Source organism: Harpia harpyja, chromosome 12, assembly GCF_026419915.1.
Source record: "Harpia harpyja isolate bHarHar1 chromosome 12, bHarHar1 primary haplotype, whole genome shotgun sequence".
NCBI lineage: Eukaryota > Metazoa > Chordata > Aves > Accipitriformes > Accipitridae > Harpia > Harpia harpyja.
The window spans coordinates 39,013,802-39,026,964 of record NC_068951.1 but is presented as its reverse complement, the minus strand read 5'-3'; the positions used below and the strand labels follow the sequence as shown (position 1 = coordinate 39,026,964).

Below are 13,163 nucleotides of genomic sequence, written 5' to 3'. Positions count from 1 at the left end.
GCCTTCCTGAATCCCACAGCGTGTGGTTTGTGCACATACGCATGTGAGCGCATGCATGTGCTCATCAGGGAAGCAAAAAGAAGGAACTGAGGCAGCAGGCACATGACTCAGGGTGTGTGCGAGACTGGTAACATAACCCCAGTATTGCCAGATTATCAGCAAGTTTGGATCTTCATTCTGCAGCAGCTGGGCTACCTCCCAACAGAAAATGCTGCAGGCAACATTTATGCTTAGTAGTCAATTATCCGTGGGAGCAGGTAAGGGATTAGTGACCAGGTAGGGTTTTATGCCTGTCAACAAGGTGAACACTGTAGCTGCTCAGAAATATTTAGCAACAGAGAGGAAATAATACAGCCTTTTCTGTTCTAAACCACAAGTCCCTCGCATTTGAACTGAAGGAGAATTGTCTCCCTTTGGTGGAATTCAGGACGTGACGTGTGCCTGGACGAGATGCGGCTCAAAGTCATGTTGCTGCGTGTGCTTGGCAGCAACGCTGGCTAGATATATCGCTGTCCTCCCCTTCCATCCATGCCTGCCTCAGCACTGCAGCCCACCACCCCTGCCTTTGGCCTGCTGCTTTTTGTGCCATCTGAAACCGGTCATGGAGATACCTGGTTGGAAGAGAAAAAATAAACCCAAGCATTTTTAGGAATGCTGTTTTTCAGCCAGATCAATTTCCCGACCCGATTCACAGCATTGATGCAAAAACCAAGAGGACGAGCACAACCGAGAGAGCAGGGCACAGAGGTACCAACTAGCAGCGAGGGGCAGCAATAGCTTAAGTCTGAATTGCTGCTAAGGACTTTGCGTCACGAACCTATAGCTGGAGCTGCAGTTTGGGGAACAAAGCTCAGCCTAACCCGATTTGTATTCTGAGCAATGCAGAAGTACCACAGGTTTAGCTGGTTTTTACCTCTGTCTTTGAATTAAGGGGCATGAATTTAGGTTTGCATCTTTCACCCAAAGAAACCTTATGAAGCAGCTTGTTTCTGCCAGTGTAATTAATTGGGAGACGGCAAAAGATCACTTTGTTTCATCCCAGATTTCAAGCCCCATTCGTCTGCTCTTCCCTGGCCTGTCAAGGCTCTCCCACACGCTGCGTGTTCTGGGCAGCGTATGGTCTCATATTTTTAGCTATAGGTGATAGCAACACAGCTGCTTTAAAGAAATCCCACTAATAATGTCTGTTAGTCTTTGAAAGCAGTCAGGTGTTAACAAGTTTATCGTAAAGTTTACCTGCCTAAAATTTCTTCTGCTCTCACTTTCTTAGCTTTCATCTCTTAACCTGTGTCCCAAGTGAAAAAACACCTGATCATTTAATTGATGTATCACAAAAAATAAAAATGGACTTGTTTTTCCCTTCTTTAGCAGTACTTTTTGGCTCTTTAAAATGTAGCATTTGCATCAGCTCACTTTAAATTTGTTTCCTCCATCCCTTGATTAACATAGCGAAGTTTTTTGTAAGTTTTGGATGCCTAATTTACAGATTGCAAGTTTTCTCCTTTAAATTCAGTGAATTATGTTTAAAAGGTGCCTTTTTTTATTACTAAGACAGAGTCACAAAGTCAATTGATGAATGGAACTGAAGAGTTTTCAGGATCAAGTTCAAGCTTGTTAAAAAGAGATGAGTTACTAAGACTTAAAAAAAAATTTTCTCTGAAGCTCAAATCTTTTCACAACAAGAATAACTGTAGCGTTCTCTTTCTCTTTCCACATATACCATTGTACAAGAAATGTAAAGTAAGACACAGGCATATCTTGAGTATTTGTTGAAATTAGCATTCCGTTAATCATTGGATTTTCTTTGTGCCAGACAGAACTATGCTTTTTCCAGACAACACCATCTTGGACCCTGATCCTGCATGTGCTTACTTGATTATTCTGAATACTTCAGAGTACTCTCATAACTCTCTCATATAATGAACTGCCAAGTCTATTTTGCATATGTTACTCTCAGGGTAAAGTTAAATATAAATACATTCCCCCAGCACTCTGAAGGATTGATGCATTTTCAGGTTAATGTCTGAGGATTTTAGTGCCATTCAAAAGAAATGGTCAATATCAGTTCAGTATTGCTTCCAAGTAGGTGCACGCTTTCATGAGGAACTTATATGAATCCCATTACAGAAATGCTGGGATCCCTATTTTATAGTTACAGAAGAAGCAAAACACCAAAGGACTAAGGGATTGGTGTGACAACAAAATACATTTATTTTTTGGACAGGGACAGGACAGGATTAAAAAGTGCTGCCATAGGAGACGACGTATTTATGTGGTCTAAACTCACTCTGCCAGTTCCAGTTTATTTTAAAAATTCTGATGGATTAACTTTGAACAGCCAGGCTTTATGCCAGATCAGGCACTGTCCATCACTTCCATCCCAACTATACGTTGAATCCCAGAGCAGATGCAGGGTTAGCATAAAGGTGTCACGTTGACATGAACTATATCGTGCACTCTGACAAATTCAACAGAAGTGCCCGCTCCGGGATAAATATGCTGAGAAGGAATCTGGAAGTACACAGATGCAGAATTACTGCTCACGTAACCACGGCTTTACAGCCTCGGCTGAGAAGAGATGCGGTCTGTGGCAAGGGAGACCATGGCTCTTGGGGCATCTTTGCCCTTTCCCATCCTCGCTCAGCAGCAAGCAGAGCTGGGAGAAACCAGAGAAGTCATAAACACGATGGACCGCAGACTGTGAGACCCTGAGGATGTTTGTGAAGTTGGGACAGTAAAAAAGGCTCAGTAGTAAAAATGGACCAGGGGAACCAAAGTGGATTGCTGAAGGCATGGGGAGAGAGACCAAGACTGCTTGAAAAAAGATGTGCGAGGTGGCATGGGAGGCAGAGGAAGCTGGACTCTTGGGGAAATCTTGAGATGATCCCTTCATTTAGGTCTCTTACTAGCATTTCGAAGTATCTAGGAGCCTAACACCTGACCGAAACCCAGGCACTGTCGTGCTGCCTGGCTGCAGCAAGGCTGAGATCTCAGCTGGGGGCTGACAGTCGTGAGAGCTGCAGAACCGTCCCATGAGACGTGCGGCTGTCACAGGTGAGACAGCGTTAACCGCCCGCACGTACACCTCGTTATCTGCTGCTAGCGTTCACAGTTCTGCTATTTTCGACAGAGACATTTAACAACCCTGCATAGGGCAGGGCAGAAACTTCACTTGAGCCTCAAGTCTGTTCTGCTTCAATGCGTGGGATAGCACCGAGGTGAGTCAAGGGGCAGGAGAAGGGTTAGACGTATTTACTGCCATGGCATGCCCTGCCTCTGGCTGGGAGCTGCGCCCGGGCTCTGGGCTGGGAGTCCGGGATGAGAGAGGGGACCGCCGTGCCCCGCTTCAAATGTAGGCTGGCTGTGGGCATTGGGATTCAGCTCTGCAAATCTTGCAGATAATTTAATTGAGGGAAACAGAAATACATGCTCCGTGGTGAGGAATCGGTGAAGAGCGCAACCCAAAGCGGGTTGCTCTTTATTTCACGAATCCGTTTCTAAAGCTGAGTAATGTGGGGAGAGGGGAATAAGAAACACCTGAAATACAGACATGAGAGCTTTGTCAATCCTTCTAAAATGCCTATTATGTTTATTTAATCTTTATTGTATACGGCATAAGATTTATCTTTTAACAGGATTAATTGGCATTTTTATGGCACCTTTCCTCTGTAACAGCTTTCTTTTGGAGATCACAGAGCATATTTATAAATACCACATAATCATCGTGTGGGTAATGAAAGTTATTCTATTTGCTTTCCCGTCACTTCAAGACTTGTTTAGATCACCTGAATCTTCAAGGCTTAAAAGAAAAACAGCAGCAGAAACCTCTGCAGAATCCACCTGCCGCCTTATTTTAACATGCTACAATCATTCCTCTGGCTCTGTAGCAGCTCTGTGGTCAGCCTTCAAGCGAGATATAAGTTCATCTTTGACCTATCAACCATCAACTGACTCGGGAGCTATGCGGACACCATTTCACATCATCGCATATCGCAGCTGTGGTCTGCCAGGGTGCACACAATAAGGCAGGAGCTGAGAGAGCACGCTGCCTGTATTGCCTTGTTTGTAGTGGTTGCTCCTCCCTTAGTCAAAAATAATTCCAGGTTTTGTTGATCTTTAGGGCATGCTGCTAGATCTTCACTTTGTTAAAAAAATGTTAAAAGTGGGTAGAATTTGGGTGTGATAGCGTGTGTGACAGAGCATGATGGAGAGGTGAAGCCTGGCTATTTATTGTAGATAAAAGAAGTAATAGAATTGTAAAATAAGCATTATTTTTTAAATCATTCTAGCCTGAGGCACAGTCAGCTGAAGAGATTTTTCCAAGGCTGTACCAAAACATTTATATTCCAGACTCAATTATTTATCAGTGTGAAATTGATACATTATCTCAGGCATCACCTTTTAAGTCTGGAAACATTAGCAACTTGGTAAATAATTTTTAAAACGTGATCACTTTTCAAAGTAACACTTTATGTATTTCCATGCAGTTTTGGGGAAGCTCTAGGAGAATTCATTGATGGGGAGGAATCTGATGTGAAATTTTCTTAAATTGTTCAATGCTTTTTTTTTTTTTTTGAGATAATATATTGAAAGTTGGTGATTTTTTTTTTCGTAAGGGCCTCCCACTTGGCATAAAGGATCTTGTGTTATTGCAGATATATAGAGCTTTGGAAGAGATCTGTCTCACTTCTTTGAAAATCATTGTGCTTTTCCATGACGTTTTCAAAGAGGACTTGTATGTGGGCACGACTGGGCATCTCCATTGAAAAGCAGGGAGCCTTCTGCTTCCACACTGTTAGCCAGGGAATCAGAGATGCTCACTGATGGCTAGGGAAAAAAAAAAAAAAAAAAGTTGTCTAGGTGTATTTCTGCTGCATTTGTGACTAAAAGTACACTTAGAATTCTGAAAGGAGGAGGGAACCACAAGTGCACAGCAATGTGGCCGAGGCTCCCCTAAATAAGAAGAGTCGGGAGGAAGGCTGGGTGAGGGCTGGCTCTTCCCTAACCTCTCGCTGGGATTTATGGTAATCTTGTGATCTAGGGGCTGGAAATGCCATTCCAGCACCAGAGGGGTTTATGACTCTTCTGTTGTTTTAAAGTTATTTGTGCATTCACTGTACGCATTATGAAATTGCTGTGGTTTTTTTTTATCTCTGAAAAGCCAGACTTCTGAGCCACCGGAGTAGCTTCCTAATCACAGACATGGAAACTCCTGAAATTTAGCTAGCAGTGTTATCTAAGTAGTCTTCTTTTTGGTTTTCCCAGGTGCTTTTTTAAAATTACTTTGGGAAAAATCAGTAATAATGATTGTTTAAAAAGCTTATATTTAATGCTTTGCTATTGCAGAGCAAACCTGCTGAGTCACTGGTAACAGTTTAATTCCAAAGCTGGATTTCTCATCGATTGCCCTGTATACAAAAATCCCCACATTGCATATGTATGTACTTAATTAACAGTAGCTAAGGCTGTTCTATTTAAAGGCTATGAAAAGAAGAAAAATCCATCCAGTTGTACCCTGACTGATTTAAAATGAATATGAATTTTTGACAAAACACCCTTAGTAGCATGCAGTATGAAGATTCCCAGTGTGCAGGGAAAGGCTTTCATGATACCACTAGAGAAGTCAAAATAAAGAGCAGAAACTACTTAGGAATTCACTGGAAATGTTGGAGGGAGCTAGGAATAAAACCCCCATGTATAGTGCTTCCATTTGGCAAGAAAAATAAATGTTTACTTACTAAAGCGTTTATTTCTAAATTGTCAGGTGTGGCTGCCCTTTACAGGAAAGCGGGTGCATGACTGGCAAGGAAAAAGAAAAAATTAACTGGCAAAATAAATACTGTGAAGAGGAAGGAGATACAGCACAGAGGAAAAGTACTGTGATAGAAAAGGGCAATGGATCAGCACAAGTTTGCTGGTATGTGCAGAAATGACAACATCTGATTTTTTTTTTTTTTTTACAGTGAGAAGAAACTATTAAGCATATTTTCAGTCATTCCTGCTTGTATTTTCTCCCCCACTTCTTCCTTTGTAGTTGTGTTTTTTGTTCTTTTTTTTTTTTTAACAACAAGAAAGAAGATAAATTGCTAGCTGTAAAGAGTGCTGCAGGGGAAACACTGGGGATATAACCACCTAATTATGAATTTCCTGAATGTGCAACATGACCAGGAGCAACTGGACAGGATTAGTGCTGTATGTTTCATCTCCAGCTGTTTCATGAATACCAATCTACAAAATCTTCCAAGAAGAACATTTTTTTTTTTTTTCCATGGCCCTACTTCTGGCTTTAACAATGCAAGCAATACTGCTTTGTTTTCTTTAGAGCCTGAACTGAAACAAGAGCTTTCAACAACACAAAACCAAAGCAAACCTAACGAGCCAAAGAACTGCACAGTGTTAAGGAGATTTAGCTGAAATATTTGTAAAATAGCAAAAGGAACATCCTTCTCGTTGGCAGAAGTGGAACTAACACTGCAGAGATGTGTGATTATGAGACAATAAATGAGAGTATTTTCTTCTGGTGCAGTGGTCAGAAGTTATTGTTTTGAATAAGCACAACTGGTGTGTAATCTTCATGGCAAGCTTCTTGAATTGGTTAAGCGCAAATGCTCTTTGGAAGCTCTTGGCAGATGGGAACTTATTTAAACTTATAAAACCAACGTAGACGAAACAATGTAAAAAATGCCCTGTGTAAGTCCTCAGCTTGCAAGCAGACAAATTATGAAGACAACGGTGCTTCTCATGGAAAGGAGGGAAACAGAAACATTTTCTTTCCGTGATGCCTTTGTAAAGCTTAAGAAACAACTAATAGAATAATATCCCCGACAAACAACAACTTCTGGTGTGACAGAAATCACATCTTTAGAACAATGGCACTGGTGTTTAGAGGGCCTCTTCTAGCTGCTGGTGAAGTCCCTGGGTCTTTTGTGACTTCTAGTAGAGTTCGATTGGGCGTATTTATTGCTTAGTAGTAGTCTGAGAGATTCAAAGACCAAATTAAGGACTTGCCCATTAAACGTAATAAAAGGATGTCCAGTAGGTGACCGGTTTTATCACAGATCGATGTACAATGTGAAGTTACCATGCACCCCGCTAACAAGAGAAGCAGAAAACTTTTATTTCAGAATCTTACAGTGATTAGTCCTTTGATCTTATCCCAAGAATAAGATTTTTGGGGCTTAATTTCTGCACGTGTTATTGAGCATGAGGAATACCGACCTGTGTCCTAAAAAGGGAAAAATCTGCTAATTAATACCATGAATACAAACTCCTCACCAAACTCGGTCAGTTCATGAATGCAAAAACATGAATATATGCTCAGTGAATAACTGGCATTCATTTCCTCTAAATAGAGAGGTACAGAAAGAAATCCTGGTTCATGCTAATGTTTACATGCCCTAGTTATTTAAAGAGAGCGTCCTGCAGAATTTTGGACTCCCTGCAGTAAAAGTGACCATTATGAACTACGAACTACATAGGCTTACCCAGATTTTCTTGCTTGTGCCAGTCTCTATGGGCACTATCTTGAAAACAAAACATTTTAAAGATTGAAGGAATTCAGTATGTTTTAATCTGTACAATCTAATCTGCCTTTAGTTTTCATTTTTTTCAGATAAAAGAGTGAGGGAAGACCACCGTGACCAGACAGTACTGTATGATTTTGAGTACCCAATTGTTTAAATTGCACTAACTTTAATGGTTTGTGACACATAAAGACAAGGGCCCCCAAAAGGGTTTATTAACAAGAAAAAGTAGATTATATGGTCCCATCTTTATTCTGTGGAAGGAGTAAGTTACATGATGACAAGCAGGAGGGAGGAGAGGTGCTACATCATTTTGTTCTGGATGTTTTCGTAAAGACATCATCCAGCCGTTTGCTTTCAGCATCCTGCCCTTCCCACCTCACGGAGCCCATCCCCTGGCAGAGCGAGGTCTGAGTGAGGGATGCTGCAGCGCCCGCGCTCAGCCTGCTTGAGGGGTCACCTACGGTGTGTCTTGCTGAGTATGTCTCTTTTTCTCCATCCTAGCTGCTGCTGGCCCTGAGAGTAAGAGTCTGAACACGGAGCCCTTGCTGTGGGTAAATGTGACCCGTTGGACACCGAGCCCTGAGCCAGCCCACCCCACAGCTGCTCAGAGATGTAATAATGCACATGAAAGAAAAATCCTGCGGCCACGGTCCATCCAGTGTTTGAGCAGAACCATCCACCCTATATGCTGGTGCTATGTGGTATTAAAAATGACTGAGGGCAGTACACGCCAGGTAAAAAAACCCAACGGTATTCAGCAAATAAATCAATCGAAGCAGTCTCTGTATACTGTCAAACAGCACCAATGCCGAGATCTCAGCCTGCCTGCCCTCCAGAATACAGAACGTGCAGCTTGTGGGAATAGTAAAAGTTTAAGTCAGATCCCATCAGAAACGTGAGGGAAAGCATCCTGTGAGAATAAAGACCGTCTTCGCAGCCTTTACAATGATGTCTGATCTCCAAGGGCACATTCCGATTGCACGGAGAGGGTTTCTACAGGCCTCTCTCTGGGATTTGTCACCCAATAGGAGGGGATGGCTGATGGGGATGATGGCAGAATACAGGATTTAGAATTGGTTTGGATCCAGCCCCAGTCAACACTGCCTAAAATTGTTACTGTGTGATGGCTAAACAATTCCTGCTTGAAAGGAGATAGGGGTTTCTGTCTGGTCTGGGTGCATCCGCAGCTTGGGAATGGCTGTCCTGGGGACATGGATCCACGAGAAAGGCGAAAGAAGGAGACAGCATTGTCCCTTCATCCCGCTCGTCTGCAACAGCCGCACGTGGGAAGTGAGACGGAAGAGACGCACTATTGCGTTTCCGACGCCACTTGCTTCCTGAATAAACAGAAAGATCCTACCGTGATAAAAGAAAAATATGCATGTTATTGAAAAAAGCCTTAGACTCATCAAAACAGAAAAGTTAAGTTCATGGCTTCGGTCTGTATTTATTTGGATGATAGTTTAGGTCAGTCATTTTCTCCAGCGTAATTTGTCTGTCCCTGCTGTGTCACCACTTAACCTAATCCTTTTCCTTTTTCAGGGGCAAAGACGTTTCCTCCTGGTCTGATTAATGCTCTTCCCAGATGAGCTGGCTCAGGGAATAAACCATTAAAGAAATAGTTTTTCATGTTATTTATGTAGGAACTTTCTGAGGAAAAGCGGTCCTTGCTTTACTCTCCCCTGCTCTCTTCCTCGGTTTATAAGCCGTGCCTAGTTTCCATTGAACCAGTTTACCGTTGCTGTTAACCACATCTGCTCTTCCAGTACATCAGGGCAGCGTGGCTGAATAGAAAGTGCTCCAAGGAGAAGGTACGCATTTGTTCCAGGCCCAGGCTTTGCTCTATTTTTTGTGAGCGGCCACTTCTCTGGTTCCAGGTGAGACTGGAAATGTCCCTGTGCCCGGGGCCTCTGTTTTGACTCTCCAAACTAGGACCTAGCCTTCCTCTGGCCCATCGGATAGAAAAGCTACAAGTCAGTCCTGTGGTTTCACTTCTGTCCTCTTCTTTATTTCTTTTCATTTTGCTTTCCTCAGGTTTGATTTTGTTTACTCTTCGATTTAAATTTTATATTTTTTTGTCATTTTCCAGCTCAGGTCAGTGACTTTTTTCTTTCTAAACCAACGCCTTCACTGCCTCCCTCTGTCCCTTTTCTCTATCTTTTCCTTCACAAAACGCTTTACCACCCTAGTGAATAATTAATCTCATCTGACTGTAACTCAATTCAGGATCATCAAAAAGTCTGTGTGTTTTGGGTCACTAATAAAACAAAACATTTTTCTGCTTTTAGATTTTACTCATTAAAAAAGTTTTTTGCAATTAATGACGAACAATACTTAGTGCTGGCTGACCATTTTACACTGAAAAATCTTTCCCATGGGAAAATGCCGATTTGTTATTTTTGTAGGAATTATCTATTTCAGATAACTTTATTTTCATTTTTCTGTGTTTTGATCACTTACAAAATAAATAAAAAAAAATCCTAGTTGGGCATGATGTTTTGGTTTTACCAAACTTTTACGCCAAACCAATTTTTCTTTAGTGTGAGTTTCAACAAGAAGTAGAACATCCAGGAGTCCTATGGGAAAAACGTTTGTGTTGATATTTTAACAGAAGCTGATGAAAATACACCTGGGCTGCCTAAGACTCCACAGGGTTTTCTAGTTTCTGGAAGGAAACCTTGCTCTGGTGGGATAAAGGAGATCAACCGCTGATGAAAGCTGTAAGGAAAAATAACATTGAAGAATATAGCAGTGGAGAGAACGCAGAGCACGAGACGTATGGGTGACGAGCTTTTGCGGAGGAAGGTTAACTACGCGAAGGACTAAGGCCAAATCAAAAGACCCTTCGCAGCGTGGCTGTGATGTGCGGTGTGGGTGAGCCCGAGTCCTATTTTAAGCTTTTCCTGTAACCAGATTAAAGCTCTAGTCATGATTCCCGCATTGCTTGGACGCAGTGCCGAGAGGTAAATGGCCACTGTGGTTCCTCGGGGCTCTCTTCCAGAGCCGGGGGATAAACGCCTCTTCTTCTGGGCTGCAACGATTTAATTGAGTCAGAGCATTTCTTGATCTCTGAAAAACGTTGGGTAAAACTTCTCCTTCTCACGCCCGACCGATGGAAACGTAGGGATGACCGCACCGGTGGGACCAAGGGTTCTTCCGACTCCGCGTCTTGCCTTTGCAGCAACCCGCAGCAGATGCCGAGGGGAGGACGTACGGAAGAGCAGAGGCCGATCCCAGCCTCAAACCGCCTGGGCGAGGGGCCTCCCCGGTCAGAAATGGCATTTTTGTGACAAGGGGCACCGACCTCCGCCGCGGCGGTGGAGGCCGCCAACCGGGCGGGAGGAGGGCTCGGCGGGTGATTTCTGATTTCTGCTCCGGGGGTGATATCTGGGGATAAGGAACGAGGCAGGAGCTGGGGGCGGACGAGGCGAAACGGGAGCTCGCCGAGGGGAACGCCGCCCGGGGCCGGGCCCCCGTCAGGCAGCCGAGCCGGGCGCTGCCCTCCCAGCGCCGCGGCGCCGCCCGACTGGGCCGCGGCCGGCAGCCGCCCCGGCCCCCCTCCTCTCCCCGCCCGCCCTCCGGGCCTGCCCCTCACGGCTCCCGGGGACGGGGCGGAGGCGGCGACGCGGGGCCGGCCCGGGGCGGAGCGGTTGCTCGGCGGGGCGGGGGCAGGAGGGCCGGCGCGCCCCGCCGCCGCCCGCCTCAGCCGGCTTTTCGGCGGGAGCCTCTACTCCAGAGTGCGCGGTAGCGTGGGCCGGCCGCGGGCCCCATGTGGTGCCGACATCACTGACATGGCGGAATCCCCGCCGAGCCCTCCTGGCACTCGCTCCAGCTAGCCGGGACTCACCGCCGCGCCCGGCCCGGCTCGCCGCCCCGCACCAGCCCTCCGCCAGGTAAGGACGCGGCGGTTGACGGCGGGGGGTCCCGGGCGGGTGAGCCTGCTCTGCTCGCCTCGCCTCGGTTCTGCTCGGCGCGGCGGGGCAGCCCCGGGGAGCCGCGTCCCCCGCCCCGAGGCGCCGCTCCCGGTCCCGGCTCTTTTGTTCGGCGGCGGGGCGGGACGCGGCCGCACTTGAAGGAAAGTTTCTCTCGCTGCTCCCTCCCCGCCTCGCCTCGCCTCGCCTCTCCTCTCGCCGCCCGGTCCGGGTCGCGGCGCCCCGGGGCCCCGCCGGCTCTCCCCCCCCCCCCCCCCCCCGGGCGGCGCCGTGCAGGCGGGCGGGAGCAGCCCCGGCGCGGCCCTGCGAGGGGCTGGCGGCGGGACGGGCCCTCCAGCACCGCCCGGTAATCCCGAGGGGCTGCCGGCCCGGCCGCTGTCATCGCCTCCGCCCTCCCCGCCCTGCCCCGCGGTACGGCCGGTGCGGCTCCGGGGGGGGTGTGTGTGTGTGGAAATCTGGGGAGAGGTCGGTGCTGGCGCCCGTGTCCGCCTGCGCGGGGGCCGGTGGCACGCGTGGGTGTGTGCGTGGCGGCGGCTGGCCGCCCCCGGAGCAGCCGTGCCCGCGGGGGCGGGGGGATGCCGGTCCGCGCCCTCCGGCGGTGCCCGGGAGCCGGCGGGGAGAGCGGCCCCGCTGCCCGGCCTGGGGGGGGGGGGATGCCGGGCAGGTGAAGAACGCGGGGCTCCTCCTCGACCGCAGCTGCCTCCCAAAATGTCTGGATCCGGGGGGGGGGGGGGATGTCGGAGGAGAAGCTGGAGAAAGGCGCGAGCGACTTCGCCCAGCCCCGTCCTCCCCGCCCGGCTCTTGGCCGAGGCGGCTTTGGGAAGGAAAACCCTGGAAACTTTTTATTTTGCTTGCCAGGCACCTTTTTAAAATGGCATGCTACCAGGAGACGGAATGAAAAAAGAAAAAGTCTTTTAAGAGCTTAACCTCTCTTAGGTTAAGACCACATCTGCATCCCTCCCCTCTGCCTTCCCCCCCCTTCCCGCTTCTCAGAAACGTTCTATTTAAATAAGGTTTTGGCTAAGGTGGTGCGGCTTGGAGTTAAATGTAATGAACCATTTATCCCATCTATATTTGTAGAATAAAAGGCGGGGGGCAAGCCTGCCTCTCTCCATATTAGTAATTTTGTATTTCATTTGCACTTCTTTGTGTGAGTACCTAAAAGTGCTGCTGGCCTGGCTCCTTAAAGTGGTAGTTACCCCATCACAGATGGGCAAACTGAGATAACGAAAAATTGAAGTTTCTTGTTTGGTGTTTTTTTTGGTTATTTAGATTTTTTTTGGTTGTGCTTTTTTTTATTTTTTATGGGAACTCAGTGCTAGGCTTGTGAGAAGAGAATTCACATATCCCAGCTCCCTATGCCCTGACCACGTATGCTGTATCCCCTAACCGCTTACCCTGCAGAACCCAGGGCTCAACCAGTACGTTCCTGAAAGGTGCCAAACCAGTCTAACTCGAGTTTAACAATGTGCTAGGTAATGGGATTTCAAACTTGCATGCGTTTTTAAGTCTAGAACACTATTTCTCAACCTTTTTTGCAGCTAAGCTCACTTAAAAAAAGGTTGAGGCTGCCAGGCCTGGTAGTGCCGCCTCGGTGCCCGGACTGGTCTGGGGCTCTGCTCCTTTCTGATGGGGAGCTGGTCTGGACATGGATGACACGATGTGTGCTTGGCTGGAAATCCAGATAAGGGCATCACTTCCATAA

The 13,163-nt window shown here is 46.7% G+C and overlaps 1 long non-coding RNA gene across 1 annotated transcript; it reads left to right on the top strand.

The window, feature by feature from the left end:
* The first annotated feature begins 5,767 nt into the window (after positions 1-5,767).
* LOC128149094 (uncharacterized) lies at positions 5,768-8,952 on the top strand. The gene is made up of 2 exons (XR_008237531.1): positions 5,768-5,917; positions 8,028-8,952. It is a non-coding gene; the product is annotated as an uncharacterized LOC128149094 (long non-coding RNA).
* The last annotated feature ends 4,211 nt before the right edge of the window (positions 8,953-13,163 follow it).